Source organism: Rhinoraja longicauda, chromosome 16, assembly GCF_053455715.1.
Source record: "Rhinoraja longicauda isolate Sanriku21f chromosome 16, sRhiLon1.1, whole genome shotgun sequence".
NCBI classification, from domain to species: domain Eukaryota; kingdom Metazoa; phylum Chordata; class Chondrichthyes; order Rajiformes; family Arhynchobatidae; genus Rhinoraja; species Rhinoraja longicauda.
In genome coordinates, this window is record NC_135968.1 from 46,460,147 (window position 1) to 46,476,720 (window position 16,574).

General features: G+C 56.2%; 1 non-coding gene and 2 pseudogenes across 1 annotated transcript; all 3 read right to left on the reverse strand.

Moving 5' to 3' along the window:
- Positions 1–811: 811 nt before the first annotated feature.
- LOC144601527 (U1 spliceosomal RNA) lies at positions 812–949 on the reverse strand (annotated as a pseudogene).
- A 4,843-nt stretch (positions 950–5,792) lies between these two features.
- Positions 5,793–5,894, reverse strand: LOC144601541 (U2 spliceosomal RNA; annotated as a pseudogene).
- Positions 5,895–15,578: 9,684 nt separating this feature from the next.
- Positions 15,579–15,739, reverse strand: LOC144601531 (U1 spliceosomal RNA). The gene has a single exon (XR_013548324.1). It is a non-coding gene; the product is annotated as a U1 spliceosomal RNA (small nuclear RNA).
- Positions 15,740–16,574: the final 835 nt, after the last annotated feature.

Consider the following 16,574-nt stretch of genomic DNA (forward strand, 5'->3'; position numbering starts at 1 on the left):
CGGAGCTGGGGCCCATTGGCCGCTGCACTGCTCCCATTCTCCTGGGGCTGGGGCCCATTGGCCGCTGCACTGCTCCCAGTGTCCTGGGGCTGGGGCCCATTGGCACTGCTCCCAGTCTCCTGGGGCTGGGGGATAACAGACATGTTCTTCCTCTTACCTTCCTCCTCCCCCGTTTTCTTCCTCAGCCTCCGTTGTCGGTTCCTCCCGGTCGCCTCATCCTCCGACGAGGAGCGGTTGCTGGCCTCGTCCTGGGAGAGGACTCTTTTTTGGGACTTGCCTGCTCCCTCCGGCTTTTTCTCTGTGCGCACAGCCTTCAGGGTTTTCCTCGACTGTACCAACTTCCAATCCTCCTCTTCCTGTTCCCCCTCTTCCATCGACTCGCCCTCCTGGGCAGGGGGCTGGGGGGCTCTGTCCTGTGGTTGGGGGCTCAAGGTGGTCGAGCTGTCATCGCCCCTGCTCTCCTTTCCCATTTGGGTCTTAGCCGTGGTGGGAGGCGTCTCAACCACTCTGGGGGTGTTGGCAGCGCCCCCTCTTGTCGCCTGTGCGTAGGTGCAGGCTCTTTTAGGACAGGCCCTGTAGAGGTGGCCTGCCTCCCCACAAAGGTTGCAGCTCTTCCTCTCTTACTTTCTCTCCACACCCGTTCTAATGGAGAATTTGTCTCTGTGCCTTAAAAATATGCACTGATTTGTCCTCTACAGCCACACTTGTAGCAATACCCTCCCCTCCATACTGGAGCATTTATGGAGAAAGAGATTAGCGACTAAACCATCAGCCCACTACCAATATTTCATTCTGTTTTTATATTGAGAACCAGGGGAGAGCGCGAACGCAGTCCCCCACTACCACAAATTTTGCAGTCGAGTATCCCGCATTTGGGGACATCGCAGGCGTCAGCACACCCGAAGTGCAATGGGATAGCCTCGTCCTGGGCGATCGGCCATCCTTTTTTTTTCTTTTTCCCAAAAAATACTTTATTCAAATAATAAATATCATTCACAAAACATATTTTTAAACAAGCCCATCCCACATTTCCGGAGGTTACATTCGATACAGGCATTCATTTAGCCATTTACAGACATTTAGCCAGTATCCCTTATTTGGAGGGGCGTCTCTCACCACCACACCCTGCCCCCCCATGTCCAGCAGCGGAAGGACCCTAGACTGTGGTCCTCCCCCACAGGGCCTTGGCGTTGGCTGCACCGAGCTTCAGTGCATCCCTCAGCACGTACTCCTGCAGTCTGCAGTGGGCCAGTCGGCAACATTCCTTGACGGACAGCTCGCTCCGCTGGGAGGTCAACAAAGCTCGGGCAGACCAAAGAGCGTCTTTCAACGAGTTGATGACCTTCCAGCAGCACTCGATGTCAGTCTCGGAATGCGTCCCTGGGAACAGTCCGTAGAGCACAGAGTCCTCTGTGACGGAGCTGCTCGGAATGAATCGTGACAGGGACCCCTGCAGACCTCTCCAGACTCTCTTGGCAAATCCACACTCTGTGAAGAGGTGGGCCACCGTCTCCTCTCCGTAGCAGCCGTCCCGAGGGCAGCGTGCGCTGGTAGTGAGGTTCCGGCGGTGCAGGAAGGATCTGACTGGGAGGGCTCCCCTCACCGCCAGCCAAGCCAGGTCTTGGTGCTTGTTGGTGAGTTCTGGCGATGAGGCATTTTGCCAGACAAGCTGGGCAGTCTGCTCTGGGAACCACGCCACAGGATCCATGGAGTCATTCCCCTGCAGTGCCTGCAGGACGTTCCGTGCTGACCACTGCCCGATGGACTTGTGGTCAAAGGTGTTGGTCCGGAAGAACCTGTCCACAAATGACAGATGGTTCGGCAATGTCCAGCTGACTGGCACATTGCGTGGCATCTGGGCCAGGCCCATCCTTCGCAACACCGGGGACAGGTAGAACCTCAGCAGGTAGTGGCATTTGGTGCCCACGTGCCTTGGCTCTATGCTCCGCCTGATGCAGCCACACACGAAGGTGGCCATCAGAATGAGGGCGACGTTGGGCACGTCTTTACCCCCGTTGTCTGCCGACTTGTGCATTGTGGCTCGTCGTACCCGGTCCATCGCCGACCCCCAGATGAAGCGGAAAACGGCCCGGGTGATCCCCTTGGCGTAGGAGGGAGGGACGGGCCACACTTGCCCCAAGTACAGCAGCCCCGAGAGCACCTCACACCTGATGACCAGGTTTTTCCCCGTGATGGAGAGGGAGCGCTGCTTCCACAGCTCCAGCTTCTTCCCCACCCTGGCTATCCGCTCCAGCCAATTCTTGTCACACGCCTCAGCCTTCCCGAACCAGATCCCCAGCACCTTCAGGAAGTCAGGCTTGATGGTGAAGGGGATGGAAGATCGGTCGGGCCAGTTGCCAAAGAGCATGGCCTCGCTCTTCCTGCGGTTTACCCTGGCCCCCATGGCCAACTCAAACTGGTCGCAGACGCTGATCAGTCTGGATCCGAGCAGAAGACGGCGACATCGTCCATGTACAGGGAGGCCTTGACCTGAGTGCCCCCACTGCCTGGCAATGTCACTCCTCTTATGCTCGCATCCTTCCTGATGGATTCGGCAAAGGGTTCAATGCAACAGACGAACAAGACAGGGGAGAGAGGGCAACCCTGCCTGACTCCAGACCTGACGGGGAAGCTGTCTGATTCCCACCCATTAATTTGGACTGCACTACAGATATCGGTGTACAGTTGTATCCACTTCCTGATTCCCTCCCCAAAGCCCATTTTGGAGAGCACGTCCCTCATGTACGTGTGCGATATCCTGTCGAAGGCCTTCTCCTGGTCCAAGCTGACCAGGCAGGCATCCACCCGTCTGTCCTGCACGTAGGCAATGGTGTCTCTCAGCAGCACCAGGCTGTCTGAGATTTTCCTGCCAGGTACAGCACAGGTTTGGTCCGGGTGGATCACCTGTCCCAGAGCAGACTTGACCCGGTTGGCGATGGCCTTAGACAGGATCTTGTAATCTACATTTAACAATGTGATGGGTCTCCAATTCCTTATGTCATTCATCTCCCCCTTCTGCTTGTAGATCAGGGTGATGCTGCCCTTCCTCATAGAGTCTGACATGCTGCCGGCTAGAAGTATATCGTTGTACACTTCCAGCAGGTCCGGGCCAACCCAGTCCCACAGAGCCGAGTACAACTCTGCCGGTAAGCCATCGCCTCCGGGAGTTTTACTCGAGTCAAAGGAACGGATGGAGCCAGTCAGCTCCTCCAGGGTCAGTGGTTGGTCCAGACTCTCCCGCTTGCTGTCGTCCAAGACTTCCGTGATGGAGGACAGGAGGTTCTGGGAGGCGGTGCTGTCTGTGGTCTTTACATCGTACAGATCCTTATAAAAGGATCTGCAGATCTTGAGCATGTCTGACTGCGAGGATATTACCGAGCCGTTCTCCTCCCTAAGGTTTTTGATCACAGAGCTCCCCCTGTGAACCTTATGGAAGAAGTAACGTGAGCACGTCTCATCCTGCTCAACATGGCGGACCCTGGACCGGAAGATGATCTTGGAGGATTCAGAGGTAAAGAGCCGAGCTTGCCGGCCCTTCAACTCTCTCAGTTCCTCCCTCACATCCACCCCTCTCCTCTGCAGAAGGAGTAGCTGCTGCAAATCTGTCTGGAGTTGACACAGTTCCCTCTTACCCTGTCTTGCTCTCTGAACACCTTTGGAGACGAAGAACTTCTTGATGTTCTCCTTTGTTGCCTCCCACCAGAGTGTCGTGGAGTCAAAGAGGGGCCTCACAGTTCTCCAACATGCGTAGTCCCTCTTTAGCTCCTCAACGTTCTCCGGGGTCAACAGCTCCACGTTTAACTTCCACGTCCCTCTGCCCGCCTTCCAGTCCTCCTGTAGGTGACAGGTGGCCTGAAGGAGGCAGTGGTCAGAGAAGAACACCGGCGCGAGGTCGGTGTGTCTGACCGTGACGGCCCTCGATGTGAAGAGGAAGTCTATCCGGGACTGGGCTGAACTGTTCGGTCCTGACCAGGTGAACCGCGGCTGGGCTCCCCCTGCAGGGTCACTGAAGGGGTCGCGCAGCTTTGCATCTTTGACCGTTTCCACCAGGAGTTTGGAGGTGCCGTCCAGTCTGTGGTTGGCACTGCCGGATCGTCCAGCCGCATCGATGATGCAGTTGAAGTCACCGGCCAGAACGAGCGGTCTAGACGTGGCCAGCAGCGGTGGGAGCTGCTGGAGGACGGCCACCCGCTCGCTCCGCCTGGGTGAGGCATACACATTAATCAGCCAGAGAACCACGGTACATTACATCCACCACCAAGAGACGCCCCCCCACCACCTCCCTTACCTCAGTGATGGTGAAGCCCCCTCCCCGCAGCAAGATCCCCAGACCGGACGCACGACAATCATTTCCCCCCGACCATACCGACAGTCCGTGGGGCCACCATTGCGACCACCTCCGATAGCAGCGAAGGTGTGGCAGCCCGCACTCCTGTAAAAAAGTCACATCCGCCTTTACCTTGGCCAGGTACTGCAAGGCATTGACACATCGCGCAGTGCTCTTCACACTGCGCACGTTTAAGGATGCCAGTTTCAGCTCCATTGTCCTTTAGAGTTCCAGGTCGTCCTTCTCCTCCCGCATGAACATCGTCTGGCTGATTTCCTGCACATTTGTGTTGCACAGGTACTGGTACTGGCTGGTGGCTTCCTCAGCACAGGGTGAGTTTTCTGGCGTGGCCACTGCACTGCTCCCGGTCTCCCGGAGCTGGGGCCCATTGGCCACTGCACTGCTCCCGGTCTCCCGGAGATGGGGCCCATTGGGCACTGCACTGCTCCCGGTCTCCCGGAGCTGGGGCCCATTGGCCACCGCACTGCTCCCGTTCTCCCGGAGCTGGGGCCCATTGGCCGTTGTGACGCTCCCGGTCTCCCGGAGCTGGGGCCCCTTGGCCGCTGCACTGCTCCCAGTCTCCTGGGGCTGGAGCCCATTGGCACTGCTCCCAGTCTCCTGGGGCTGGGGGACAACAGACATGTTCTTCCTCTTACCTTCCTCCTCCCCCGTTTTCTTCCTCTGCCTCCATTGTCGGTTCCTCCTGGTCGCCTCATCCTCCGACGAGGAGAGGTTGCTGGCCTCGTCCTGGGAGAGGACTCTTTTTTGGGACTTGCTTGCCCCCTCCGGCTTTTTCTCTGTGTGCAGAGCCTGCACACCCTGGGCTGCCCCGCGTACGTCGTGTAGCTCCGGTTCCATCCGATGGCGAACACCGAGGGAGGGTGGATGATGAATCCCTTCCCGTCCACCCTCAGCTTCACCTTCACTTGCCTCTTGCTCGTCCAGATCCCGAACAAGTCCTTTATGTCCACACAGTTCCCGGCCCCTTCGACGTAGCGCGCAAGGAAGGTGAGGACATCCACGACGGGCACATGTGGGTTAAACATGTGCACCGTGATCATCCGTTCCCTCTGGGTGGGGAGGGTGAAGAGCGGCTGCACCTTCAGGAGCGACAGCGGGGCTTCATCCCCCTTCTCCCGGAATTCCTGCAGCTCCTTCTGCCATCCCGCCGGGTTCTGGAAGGTAACGTCAAAATATCCGTTACCTGGGAAGTCCTGGAGGCAGAAGATGTCCCCGGCCTTGAATCCACAGGCCTCCAGCAGCACCTTCTTGATGAAGAGGTCCCTTGAGAAAGGGGTCCCCTCCCTGAGGTCCTTCACCGATACATGCAGGGTATTCCGGATACCCTGCCCTCCAGCTCCACTTGCTGCTGCCATCCCACCTGGATAAGGGTGTTAGGTTGGTTACCCAACCAGCATGGATCCACCCCTAAACCAGACTCGTGCTCCTGACCTCCGCTCCTCGTCAATGATCCACGCCTCAATACAGATACTGTTCTTATAAGAACATTAAGGTTGTGCGAGAACGGATACTATACTTGATCTTAGCCAAAAGGCCGAGAGACGATCAGCCATTCTTTTTTTTTTTTTTTTTTTAATATCAAAAAATACTTTATTCAAATAATAAAGTATTATGCGGGCGGCACGGTAGCGCAGCGGTAGAGTTGCTGCTTTACAGCGAATGCAGCGCCGGAGACTCAGGTTCGATCCTGACTACGGGTGCTGCACTGTAAGGAGTTTGTACGTTCTCCCCGTGACCTGCGTGGGTTTTCTCCGAGATCTTCGGTTTCCTCCCACACTCCAAAGACGTACAGGTATGTAGGTTAATTGGCTGGGTAAATGTAAAAATTGTCCCTAGTGGGTGTAGGATAGTGTTAATGTACGGGGATCGCCGGGTGGCACGGACTTGGAGGGCCGAATAGGCCTGTTTCCGGCTGTATATATATGATATGATATGATAATAAATATCATTCACAAAACATATTCTTAAACAAGCCCATCCGACATTTCCGGAGGTTACACCTCACACCTGATGACCAGGTTTTTCCCCGTGATGGAGAGGGAGTGCTGCTTCCACAGCTCCAGCTTCTTCCCCACCCTGGCTATCCGCTCCAGCCAATTCTTGTTACACGCCCCAGCCTTCCCGAACCAGATCCCCAGCACCTTCAGGAAGTCAGGCTTGATGGTGAAGGGGATGGAAGATCGGTCGGGCCAGTTGACAAAGAGCTTGGCCTCTGGTTTGGAGGAAGTGGGAGTAGTCAAAGGAGAAGTTGTTGAGAGTAAAAACCAGCTCTGCTAGGCGGAGGAGAGTGTTGGTCGATGGGGATTGGCTGGTTCTGCGGTCGAGGAAGAAACGGAGGGCTTCGAGACCATCCTTGTGGGGGATGGAAGTGTAGAGTGACTGGACATCCATGGTAAAGATGAGGGAGTGGGGGCCTGGGAACCGGAAGTTATCGAGGAAATGGAGAGCGTGTGAGGTGTCTTGGACGTAGGTGGGGTAGGATTTAACCAGGGGGGATAGGATGGAGTCGAGGTAGGTGTAGAGCAGGCAGAGACAATGGGTCTGCCGGGACAAAGGTAAGGCCTCTGCTGAGGACAGACCGTTCAGTGTCTGAAAGGGGAGGTCAGGGGGGATGGTGAACACCCGGCAATGGTGGGGGTTGGGGTCGGATGGAGGCAGGGGGGCATGAGGAGGGGGAGGGGATGTATGGTGAGGGGGTGGTGGGTTAGCAGGGCAGAGGGGGGCATGAGGACCGATGTGGGGAGTAGTTAGGGTCTCCTGGCTAGAGGGGGAAGGGGGAGACCCCTGCTGTGGTTACCTGTAGTGGGGGTGGGCAGTAGGACCCAGCGTTGCTGAAGGGCTCTGCCTGGTGGGGGCTGTGGGCCCAGCGTGGTGTGTGTGGGCCCAGCGCGGTGTGTGTGGGCCCAGCGCGGTGTGTGTGGGCCCAGCGCGGTGTGTGTGGGCCCAGCGCGGTGTGTGTGGGCCCAGCGCGGTGTGTGTGGGCCCAGCGCAGTGTGTGTGGGCCCAGCCCGGTGTGTGTGGGCCCAGCGCGGTGTGTGTGGGCCCAGCGCGGTGTGTGTGGGCCCAGTGCTGTGTGTGTGGGCCCAGCGCGGTGTGTGTGGGCCGGGTGGTTACCTGTAGTGGGGGGTGGGCAGTAGGACCCAGCGGTGCTGTGGGACTCTGCCTGGTGGGGTGTAAGATAGTTGTACAGTAGTTTATTGTTTGTCTTGTATTATGGCGGTGGATTCTGTTTTGGTTTTATTGTATTGTATATATTATTATAATATTTGAATAAATATTTTTGATTTAAAAAAAAGTTGTCACAGGTTACAAGAAAAAGGCAGAAGAATGTGGTTGAGGGGAAAAACAGATCGGCCATGATTGAATGGCAGAGCAGACTCGATGGGCCGAATGACCTCATTCTGCTCCAATGTCTTCTGAACTTATGTTGCTGGACCTGCTCGGTTACTCTGGTACTTTGTGTTTTAATCAAAGATTCCAGAATCTACAGTTCCTCCATTGAGCATAATCTTGTGTAGGAAAAAAAACTGCAGATGCTGGTTTAAACCGATGGTAGACACAAAATGCTGGAGTAACACAGCGGGACAGGCAGCATCTCTGGAGAGAAGGAATGGGTGACATTTCGAGTCAAGACCCTTCAGATTGGTCAGGGATAAGGGAAACGAGAGATATAGACGGTGATGTGGAGAGATAAAGAACAATGAATGAAAGATATGCACAAAACTAACGATGATAAGGGAAACAGGCCATTGTAAGCTGTTTGTAGGGAGAAAATGAGAAACTAGTGCGACTTGGGTGGGGGAGGGATAGAGAGAGAGGGAATGCTGGGGCTACCTGAAGTGAGACAAATCAATATTCATACACTGGGCTGTAAGCTGCCCAAGTGAAATATGAGATGCTGTTCCACAAAATGCTGGAGTAACTCAGCAGGTCAGGCAGCATCTCGGGAGAGAAGGAATGGGTGACGTTTCGGGTCGAGACCCTTCTTCAGACTGATGTCGGGGGTGGGACAAAGGAAGGATATAGGTGGAGACAGGAAGATAGAGGGAGATCTGGGAAGGAGGAGGGGAAGGGAGGGACAGAGGAGCTATCTGAAGTTGGAGAAGTCGATGTTCATACCATCGGGCCGCAAACTGCCCAGGCGAAATATGAGGTGCTGCTCCTCCAATTTCCGGCGGGCCTCACAATGGCACTGGAGGAGGCCCATGACAGAGAGGTCAGACTGGGAATGGGAGGGGGAGTTGAAGTGCTGGGCCACCGGGAGATCAGTGGCGTTAATGCGGACCGAGCGCAGGTGTTCAGCGAAGCGATCGCCGAGCCTGCGCTTGGTTTCGCCGATATAGATGAGTTGACATCTAGAGCAGCGGATGCAATAGATGAGGTTGGAGGAGGTGCAGGTGAACCTCTGTCTCACCTGGAAAGAATGTTTGGGTCCTTTGATGGAGTTGAGGGGGGAGGTAAAGGGACAGGTGTTGCATCTCGTGCGGTTGCAAGGGAAAGTGCCCGGGGTTAGGGTGGTTTGGGTAGGAAGGGACGAGTGGACCAGGGAGTTGCGGAGGGAACGGTCTCTGCGGAATGCAGAGAGGGGAGGGGATGGGAAGATATGGCCAGTGGTGGGGTCCTGTTGTAGGTGACGGAAATGTTGGTGGATGATATGCTGGATCCGCTGGCTGGTGGGGTGGAAGGTGAGAATGAGGGGGATCCTGTTGCGAGTGGGGGGGATGGGGAGCAAGAGCGGAGCTGCGGGATGTAGAAGAGACCCTAGTGAGAGCCTCATCTATAATGGTGGAGGGGAAGCCCCGTTTTCTGAAAAACGAGGACATCTCGGAAGCCCTAGTCTGAAACACCTCATCCCGGGCACAGATGCGGCGTAGACGGAGGAATTGGGAGTAGGGGATAGACTTTTTGCAGGGGACCGGGTGGGAAGAAGTGTAGTCCAGATAGCTGTGCGAGTCGGTGGGCTTGTAATAAATGTCCGTCACTAATTTTTCTCCTGTGATGGAGATGGTGAGGTCCAGAAACGGGAGGGAGATGTCAGAGATAGTCCAGGTATATTTAAGGGCAGGATGGAAATTGGAGGTGAAGTGTATAAAGTCAGTGAGTTCTGCATGGGTGCAAGAGGTAGCACCAATGCAGTCGTCGATGTAGCGGAGGTAGAGTTCGGGGATGGGGCCAGTGTACGTCTGGAACAGGGATTGTTCGACGTACCCGACAAAGAGGCAGGCGTAGCTAGGGCCCATGCGAGTGCCCATAGCTACGCCTCTGGTTTGGAGGAAGTGGGAGGAGTCAAAGGAGAAGTTGTTGAGGGTAAGAACCAGCTCTGCTAGGCGGAGGAGAGTGTTGGTCGATGGGGATTGGCTGGTTCTACAGTCGAGGAAGAAACGGAGGGCTTCGAGACCATCCTTGTGGGGGATGGAAGTGTAGAGTGACTGGACATCCATGGTGAAAATGAGGGAGTGGGGGCCTGGGAACCGGAAGTTATCCAGGAGATGGAGAGCGTGTGAGGTGTCTTGGACGTAGGTGGGGAGGGATTTGACCAGGGGGGATAGGATGGAGTCGAGGTAGGTAGAGATAAGTTCGGTGGGGCATGAGCAGGCAGAGACAATGGGTCTGCCGGGACAATTGTGTTTGTGGATTTTGGGTAGGAGGTAGAATCGGGCCGTGCGGGGCTGGGGAACTATGAGATTGGAGGCACTGAGGGGTAGTTCGCCGGAGTTGGTGAGGTCGGTGATGGTGCTGCTGATGAAGGTCTGGTGTTCATCGGTGGGGTCATGGTCCAGGGATAGGTAGGAAGAGGTGTCTGATAGTTGTCGTCTGGCCTCGGTGCGGTAGAGGTCAGCACGCCAGACTACCACAGCCCCTCCCTTGTCAGCGGGTTTAATTATTAAGTCCGGGTTGTTGCGGAGTGAGTTGAGGGCTGCACGTTCAGGAGGGGAGAGGTTGGAGTTAGTCAGGGGGGTGGAAAATTTGAGGCGGCCGATGTCACGCCGGCAGTTTGAAATAAAATGTTCTAGTGGGGGTAGTAGGCCATACTGGGGGGTAAAAGTGGAGGGGGTCCGTTAGAGACGGGAGAAGGGGTCATCAGTGCGGGGTCGGGGCTCCTTACCATGGTAAAAGGCTCGGAGGCGGAGGCGGCGGAAGAAGAGCTCCACGTCATGGCGGACGCGGAACTCGTTGATGTGGGGGCGGAGGGGAACAAAGGTAAGGCCTCTGCTGAGGACCGACCGTTCGGTGTCTGAAAGGGGGAGGTCAGGGGGGATGGTGAACACCCGGCAATGGTGGGGGTTGGGGTCGGATGGAGGCAGGGGGGCAGGTGGAGGGGATGTATGGTGGGGGGGTGGTGGGTTAGCTGGGCAGAGGGGGGCATGAGGACCGATGTGGGGAGTACTGGGGGTCGCCTGGCTGGAGGGGGAAGGGGGAGACCCGGTGGAACCCCTGCTGCAGTTACCTGGAGTAGGGGGTGGGCAGTAGGACCCAGCAGTGCTGAGGGGCTCTGCCTGATGGGGGCTGTGGGCCCAGCGCGGTGTGTGTGGGTCGGGTGGAGCTGCAGCCTGTTGTTGGTCCCGGGGGCCGGGTACAGCGACGGCTGTGACCTGCTGCTGGGCGGTGGAGCGGCGCGGGTCAGCACGGTCGCTGGGGGAGGCCAGCGGGGACCTGGAGTCCGGGTAAGTGACGGTCGGCTCGGTCAGCGGATGGCCGGGGAGGGCGTGGGCGGCGGTGAAGGGGTCGGGAAGGTCGTGGGCGGCAGCGGCGGTGCAGAGGCCTCGCTCGTCGGCGGCAACGGCCCCGGGGAGGCGGTGGAGGTCGGCGGCGGCAGCCTCAGGTGAGCCTCGGCAATCAGCGGCCCCGGGGAGGCGGTGGAGGTCGGCGTCGGCAGCAGCGGCCCCGGGGAGGCGGTGGTCGGCGTCGGCGGCAGCGGCCCAGGGGATGCGGTGGTCGGCGTCGGCGGCAGCGGCCCCGGGGAGGCGGTGGTCGGCGTCGGCGGCAGCGGCCCAGGGGATGCGGTGGTCGGCGTCGGCGGCAGCGGCCCCGGGGAGGCGGTGGGTGGTGATGGCCTCAGGTAGGCCTCGGCAGTCGGCGGCCCCGGGGAGGCGGTGAGGAGCGGTACTGCACCTGGTGGCAGTAATGGCGCCGCGGGCCTCTGCCTCGTGGTGTGCCGGCCGGCCGGCAGTGCGGAGCAGTGGTCGAGTTGCGGGCCTGCGGGCGGTCGAGTCGCTGCCGAGGAGTGTCGGTGGAGGCATCCGTCTGGAGGCGGGATAGTTTGCGAGCCTTGGTGGAGTCCAGGTAGGTGAAGAATCGAGTGTTGAGGGCGTGGATCCGGCGTAGGATGAAGTATAGTTGGGGCCCGTTGCAGGTATGGGTGAATGAGGCCCGGAGCTGTGGGAGAGTCAGAGAGAGGGCCTGCTGGTGCCGGCGCATCCCAGCCAGGGTACAACGCAGGGCACGGAAAGAAAACTGTTCAGAGTAGTGGCAGATGGTCTGTTGGAGACGGTAGTCCGGGTTGGGTCCGAATTGGGAGGTTTGGAAACGGAGCTGGAAACCACGAGGCAGAAGATGGAGGCGCAGGCAAGTCCCAAGGAAGCAGATGTGGCTGTGGTAGCGAGTCTGGGTCAAGATGTGGTCGTAGAGTAGGAGGGCAGGAGAAATCACAGAGGGGGAGCAGCGAGAGAGCATGTTACTGAACTCTCGTCGAAGAGAGGAGGAGAACTTCTTCAAAGTGGACATACCTCGAAGAGAAATCGCCTGCCTCTTTGTCGGGTACGTCGAACAATCCCTGTTCCAGACGTACACTGGCCCCATCCCCGAACTCTACCTCCGCTACATCGACGACTGCATTGGTGCTACCTCTTGCACCCATGCAGAACTCACTGACTTTATACACTTCACCTCCAATTTCCATCCTGCCCTTAAATATACCTGGACTATCTCTGACATCTCCCTCCCGTTTCTGGACCTCTCCATCTCCATCACAGGAGAAAAATTAGTGACGGACATTTATTACAAGCCCACCGACTCGCACAGCTATCTGGACTACACTTCTTCCCACCCGGTCCCCTGCAAAAAGTCTATCCCCTACTCCCAATTCCTCCGTCTACGCCGCATCTGTGCCCGGGATGAGGTGTTTCAGACTAGGGCTTCCGAGATGTCCTCGTTTTTCAGAAAACGGGGCTTCCCCTCCTCCATTATAGATGAGGCTCTCACTAGGGTCTCTTCTACATCCCGCAGCTCCGCTCTTGCTCCCCCTCCCCCCACTCGCAACAAGGACAGGATCCCCCTCGTTCTCACCTTCCACCCCACCAGCCAGCGGATCCAGCATATCATCCACCAACATTTCCGTCACCTACAACAGGACCCCACCACTGGCCATATCTTCCCATCCCCTCCCCTCTCTGCATTCCGCAGAGACCGTTCCCTCCGCAACTCCCTGGTCCACTCGTCCCTTCCTACCCAAACCACCCTAACCCCGGGCACTTTCCCTTGCAACCGTACGAGATGCAACACCTGTCCCTTTACCTCCCCCCTCAACTCCATCAAAGGACCCAAACATTCTTTCCAGGTGAGACAGAGGTTCACCTGCACCTCCTCCAACCTCATCTATTGCATCCGCTGCTCTAGATGTCAACTCATCTATATCGGCGAAACCAAGCGCAGGCTCGGCGATCGCTTCGCTGAACACCTGCGCTCGGTCCGCATTAACGCCACTGATCTCCCGGTGGCCCAGCACTTCAACTCCCCCTCCCATTCCCAGTCTGACCTCTCTGTCATGGGCCTCCTCCAGTGCCATAGTGAGGCCCGCCGGAAATTGGAGGAGCAGCACCTCATATTTCGCCTGGGCAGTTTGCGGCCCGGTGGTATGAACGTCGACTTCTCCAACTTCAGATACCTCCTCTGTCCCTCCCTTCCCCTCCTCCTTCCCAGATCTCCCTCTATCTTCCTGTCTCCACCTATATCCTTCCTTTGTCCCACCCCCGACATCAGTCTGAAGAAGGGTCTCGACCCGAAACGTCACCCATTCCTTCTCTCCCGAGATGCTGCCTGACCTGCTGAGTTACTCCAGCATTTTGTGAATAAATCGATTTGTACCAGCATCTGCAGTTATTTTCTTATACTACTGAGATGCTGTTCCTCCAGTTTACGTTTAGCCTCACTCTGACAATGGAGGAGACCAAGGACAGAAAGGTCAGTGTAGGAATGGGAAGGGGAATTAAAGTGTCCAGCAACCGGGAGATCAGATTGGTTCACGTGGGCTGAGCGAAGGTGTTCTGTGAAATGATCGCCCAGTCTGCCTTTGGTCTCGCCGATGTACAAGAGTTCACATCTTATTTCATACCTGACCAGTTTTTCCCTATACTATCTGTATCAGAATTGAAGTTATGGTCTAGACTTGAATGGGAAATAACTGCAAGAACTTAAGCTGCAGCATGCCATAAAAGAATCTTTTGTGGATTGTTGCATGCAACAATATCCAGATCTAGCAGACCAGTCAACAGACCAGTCTGTAACAGTAACAGTAAAAAAAACTCAGTAAATGATGACAATTATCCTTATCTTTATTTTTATTTATAACGTATGTCTCTTGCTATCCACTTTGCTGCTGTAACACTGTAAATTTTCCATTCCCATTGATGTGGGACAAATAAAGGAATATATTATTATTATTATCTAGTATAAGAAGATAACTACAGATGCTGGGACAAATCGAAGGTATTTATTCACAAAATGCTGGAGTAACTCAGCAGGTCAGGCAGCATCTTGGGAGAGAAGGAATGGGTGACGTTTCGGGTCGAGACCCTTCTTCAGACTGATGTCAGGGGGCGGGACAAAGGAAGGATATGGCTTCATCCTGGGAGAGGACTCTTTTTTGGGACTTGCCTGCTCCCTCCGGCTTTTTCTCCGTGCGCAGAGCCTTCAGGGTTTTCCTCGTCTGTACCAACTTCCAATCCTCCTCTTCCTGTTCCCCCTCTTCCATCAACTCGCCCTCCTGGGCAGGGGGCTGGGGGGCTCTGTCCGGTGGTTGGGGGCTCGAGGTGGTCGAGCTGTCATCGCCCCTGCTCTCCTTTCCCATTTGGGTCTTAGCCGTGGTGGGAGGAGTCTCGACCACCCTGGGGGTGTTGGCAGCGCCCCCTCTTGTCGCCTGTGCGTAGGTGCAGGCTCTTTTAGGACAGGCCCTGTAAAGGTGGCCTGCCTCCCCACACAGGTTGCAGCTCTTACTTTCTTTGCAGTCCCTTGTCTCGTGGCCTTCCAGCTTGCAGTTTCTGCAGACGACTGTCCTGCATTCTGCCGCCACGTGCCCAGGTTTGTTGCATTTCCTGCACACCCTGGGCTGCCCCGCGTAGGTCATGTAGCCCCGGTTCCCTCCGATAGCGAACACCGAGGGAGGGTGGATGATGAATCCCTTCCCGTCCACCCTCAGCTTCACCTTCACTTGCCTCTTGCTTGTCCAGATCCCGAACAGGTCCTTTATGTCCACAGTTCCCTGCCCCTTCGACGTAGCGCGCAAGGAAGGTGAGGACATCCACGACGGGCACATGTGGGTTAAACATGTGCACCGTGATCATCCGTTCCCTCTGGGTGGGGAGGGTGAAGAGCGGCTGCACCTTCAGGAGCGACAGCGGGGCTTCATCCCCCTTCTCACGGAAGTCCTGCAGCATCTTCTGCCATCCCGCCGGGTTCTGGAAGGTAACGTCAAAATATCCATTACCTGGGAAGTCCTGGAGGCAGAAGATGTCTCCGGCCTTGAATCCACAGGCCTCCAGCAGCACCTTCTTGATGAAGAGGTCCCGTGAGAAAGGGGTCCCCTCCCTGAGGTCCTTTATCGATACACGCAGGGTATTCCGGATACCCTGCCCTCCAGCTCCACTTGCTGCTGCCATCCCACCTGGATAAGGGTGTTAGGTTGGTTACCCAACCAGCATGGATCCACCCCTAAACCAGACTCCTGCTCCTGACCTCCGCTCCTCGTCAATGATCCACGACTCAATACAGATACTGCTCTTATAAGAACATTAGGGTTGTAGCCAATCCAACTCGATGCAATCCAACTGGTCCTGGGAGAATCTCCTTAGTGATCAAGGTGTCTCCCCTGCCAGGTACAAACAGATACTACACTTGATCTTAGCCAAAAGGCCGATGAACTACCCTCCATACTGGAGCATTTATGGAGAATGAGATTAGCGACTAAACCATCAGCCCACTACCAATATTTCATTCTGTTTTTATATTGAGAACCAGGGAAAGAGCGCGAACACAGTCCCCCACTACCACAAATTTTGCAGTCGAGTATCCCGCATTTGGGGACATCGCAGGCGTCAGCACACCCGAAGTGCAACGGGATAGCCTCGTCCTGGGACATCTTTTTTTTTTATATCAAAAAATACTTTATTCAAGTAATAAATATCACTTACAAAACATATTTTTTAAACAAGCCCATCCGACATTTCCGGAGGTTACATTCAATACAGGCATTTACTTCCAAATTTACATACATTTACTTACATTTACAGACAAATACCCAGTATCCCTTATTTGGAGGGGCGTCTCTCTCCACCACACCCTGCCCCCCCCCATGTCCAGCAGCAGAAGGACCCTAGACTGTGGTCCTCCCCCACAGGGCCTTAGCGTTGGCTGCACCGAGCTTCAGTGCGTCCCTCAGCACGTACTCCTGCAGTCTGCAGTGGGCCAGTCGGCAACATTCCTTGACGGACAGCTCGCTCCGCTGGGAGGTCCACAAGGATCGGGCAGAACAAAGAGCGTCTTTCACCGAGTTGATGACCTTCCAGCAGCACTCGATGTCAGTCTCGGAATGCGTCCCTGGGAACAGTCCGTAGATCACAGAGTCCTCTGTGATGGAGCTGCTCGGTATGAATCGTGACAGAGACCCCTGCAGACCTCTCCAGACTCTCTTGGCAAATCCACACTCTGTGAAGAGGTGGGCCACCGTCTCCTCTCCGTAGCAGCCGTCCCGAGGGCAGCGTGCGCTGGTAGTGAGGTTCCGGCGGTGCAGGAAGGATCTGACTGGGAGGGCTCCCCTCACCGCCAGCCAAGCCAGGTCTTGGTGCTTGTTGGTGAGTACTGGCGATGAGGCATTTTGCCAGACAAGCTGGGCTGTCTGTTCTGGGAACCACGCCACAGGATCCATGGAGTCATTCCCCTGCAGTGCCTGCAGGACGTTCCGTGCTGACCACTGCCCGATGGACTTGTGGTCAAAGGTGTTGGTCCGGAAGAA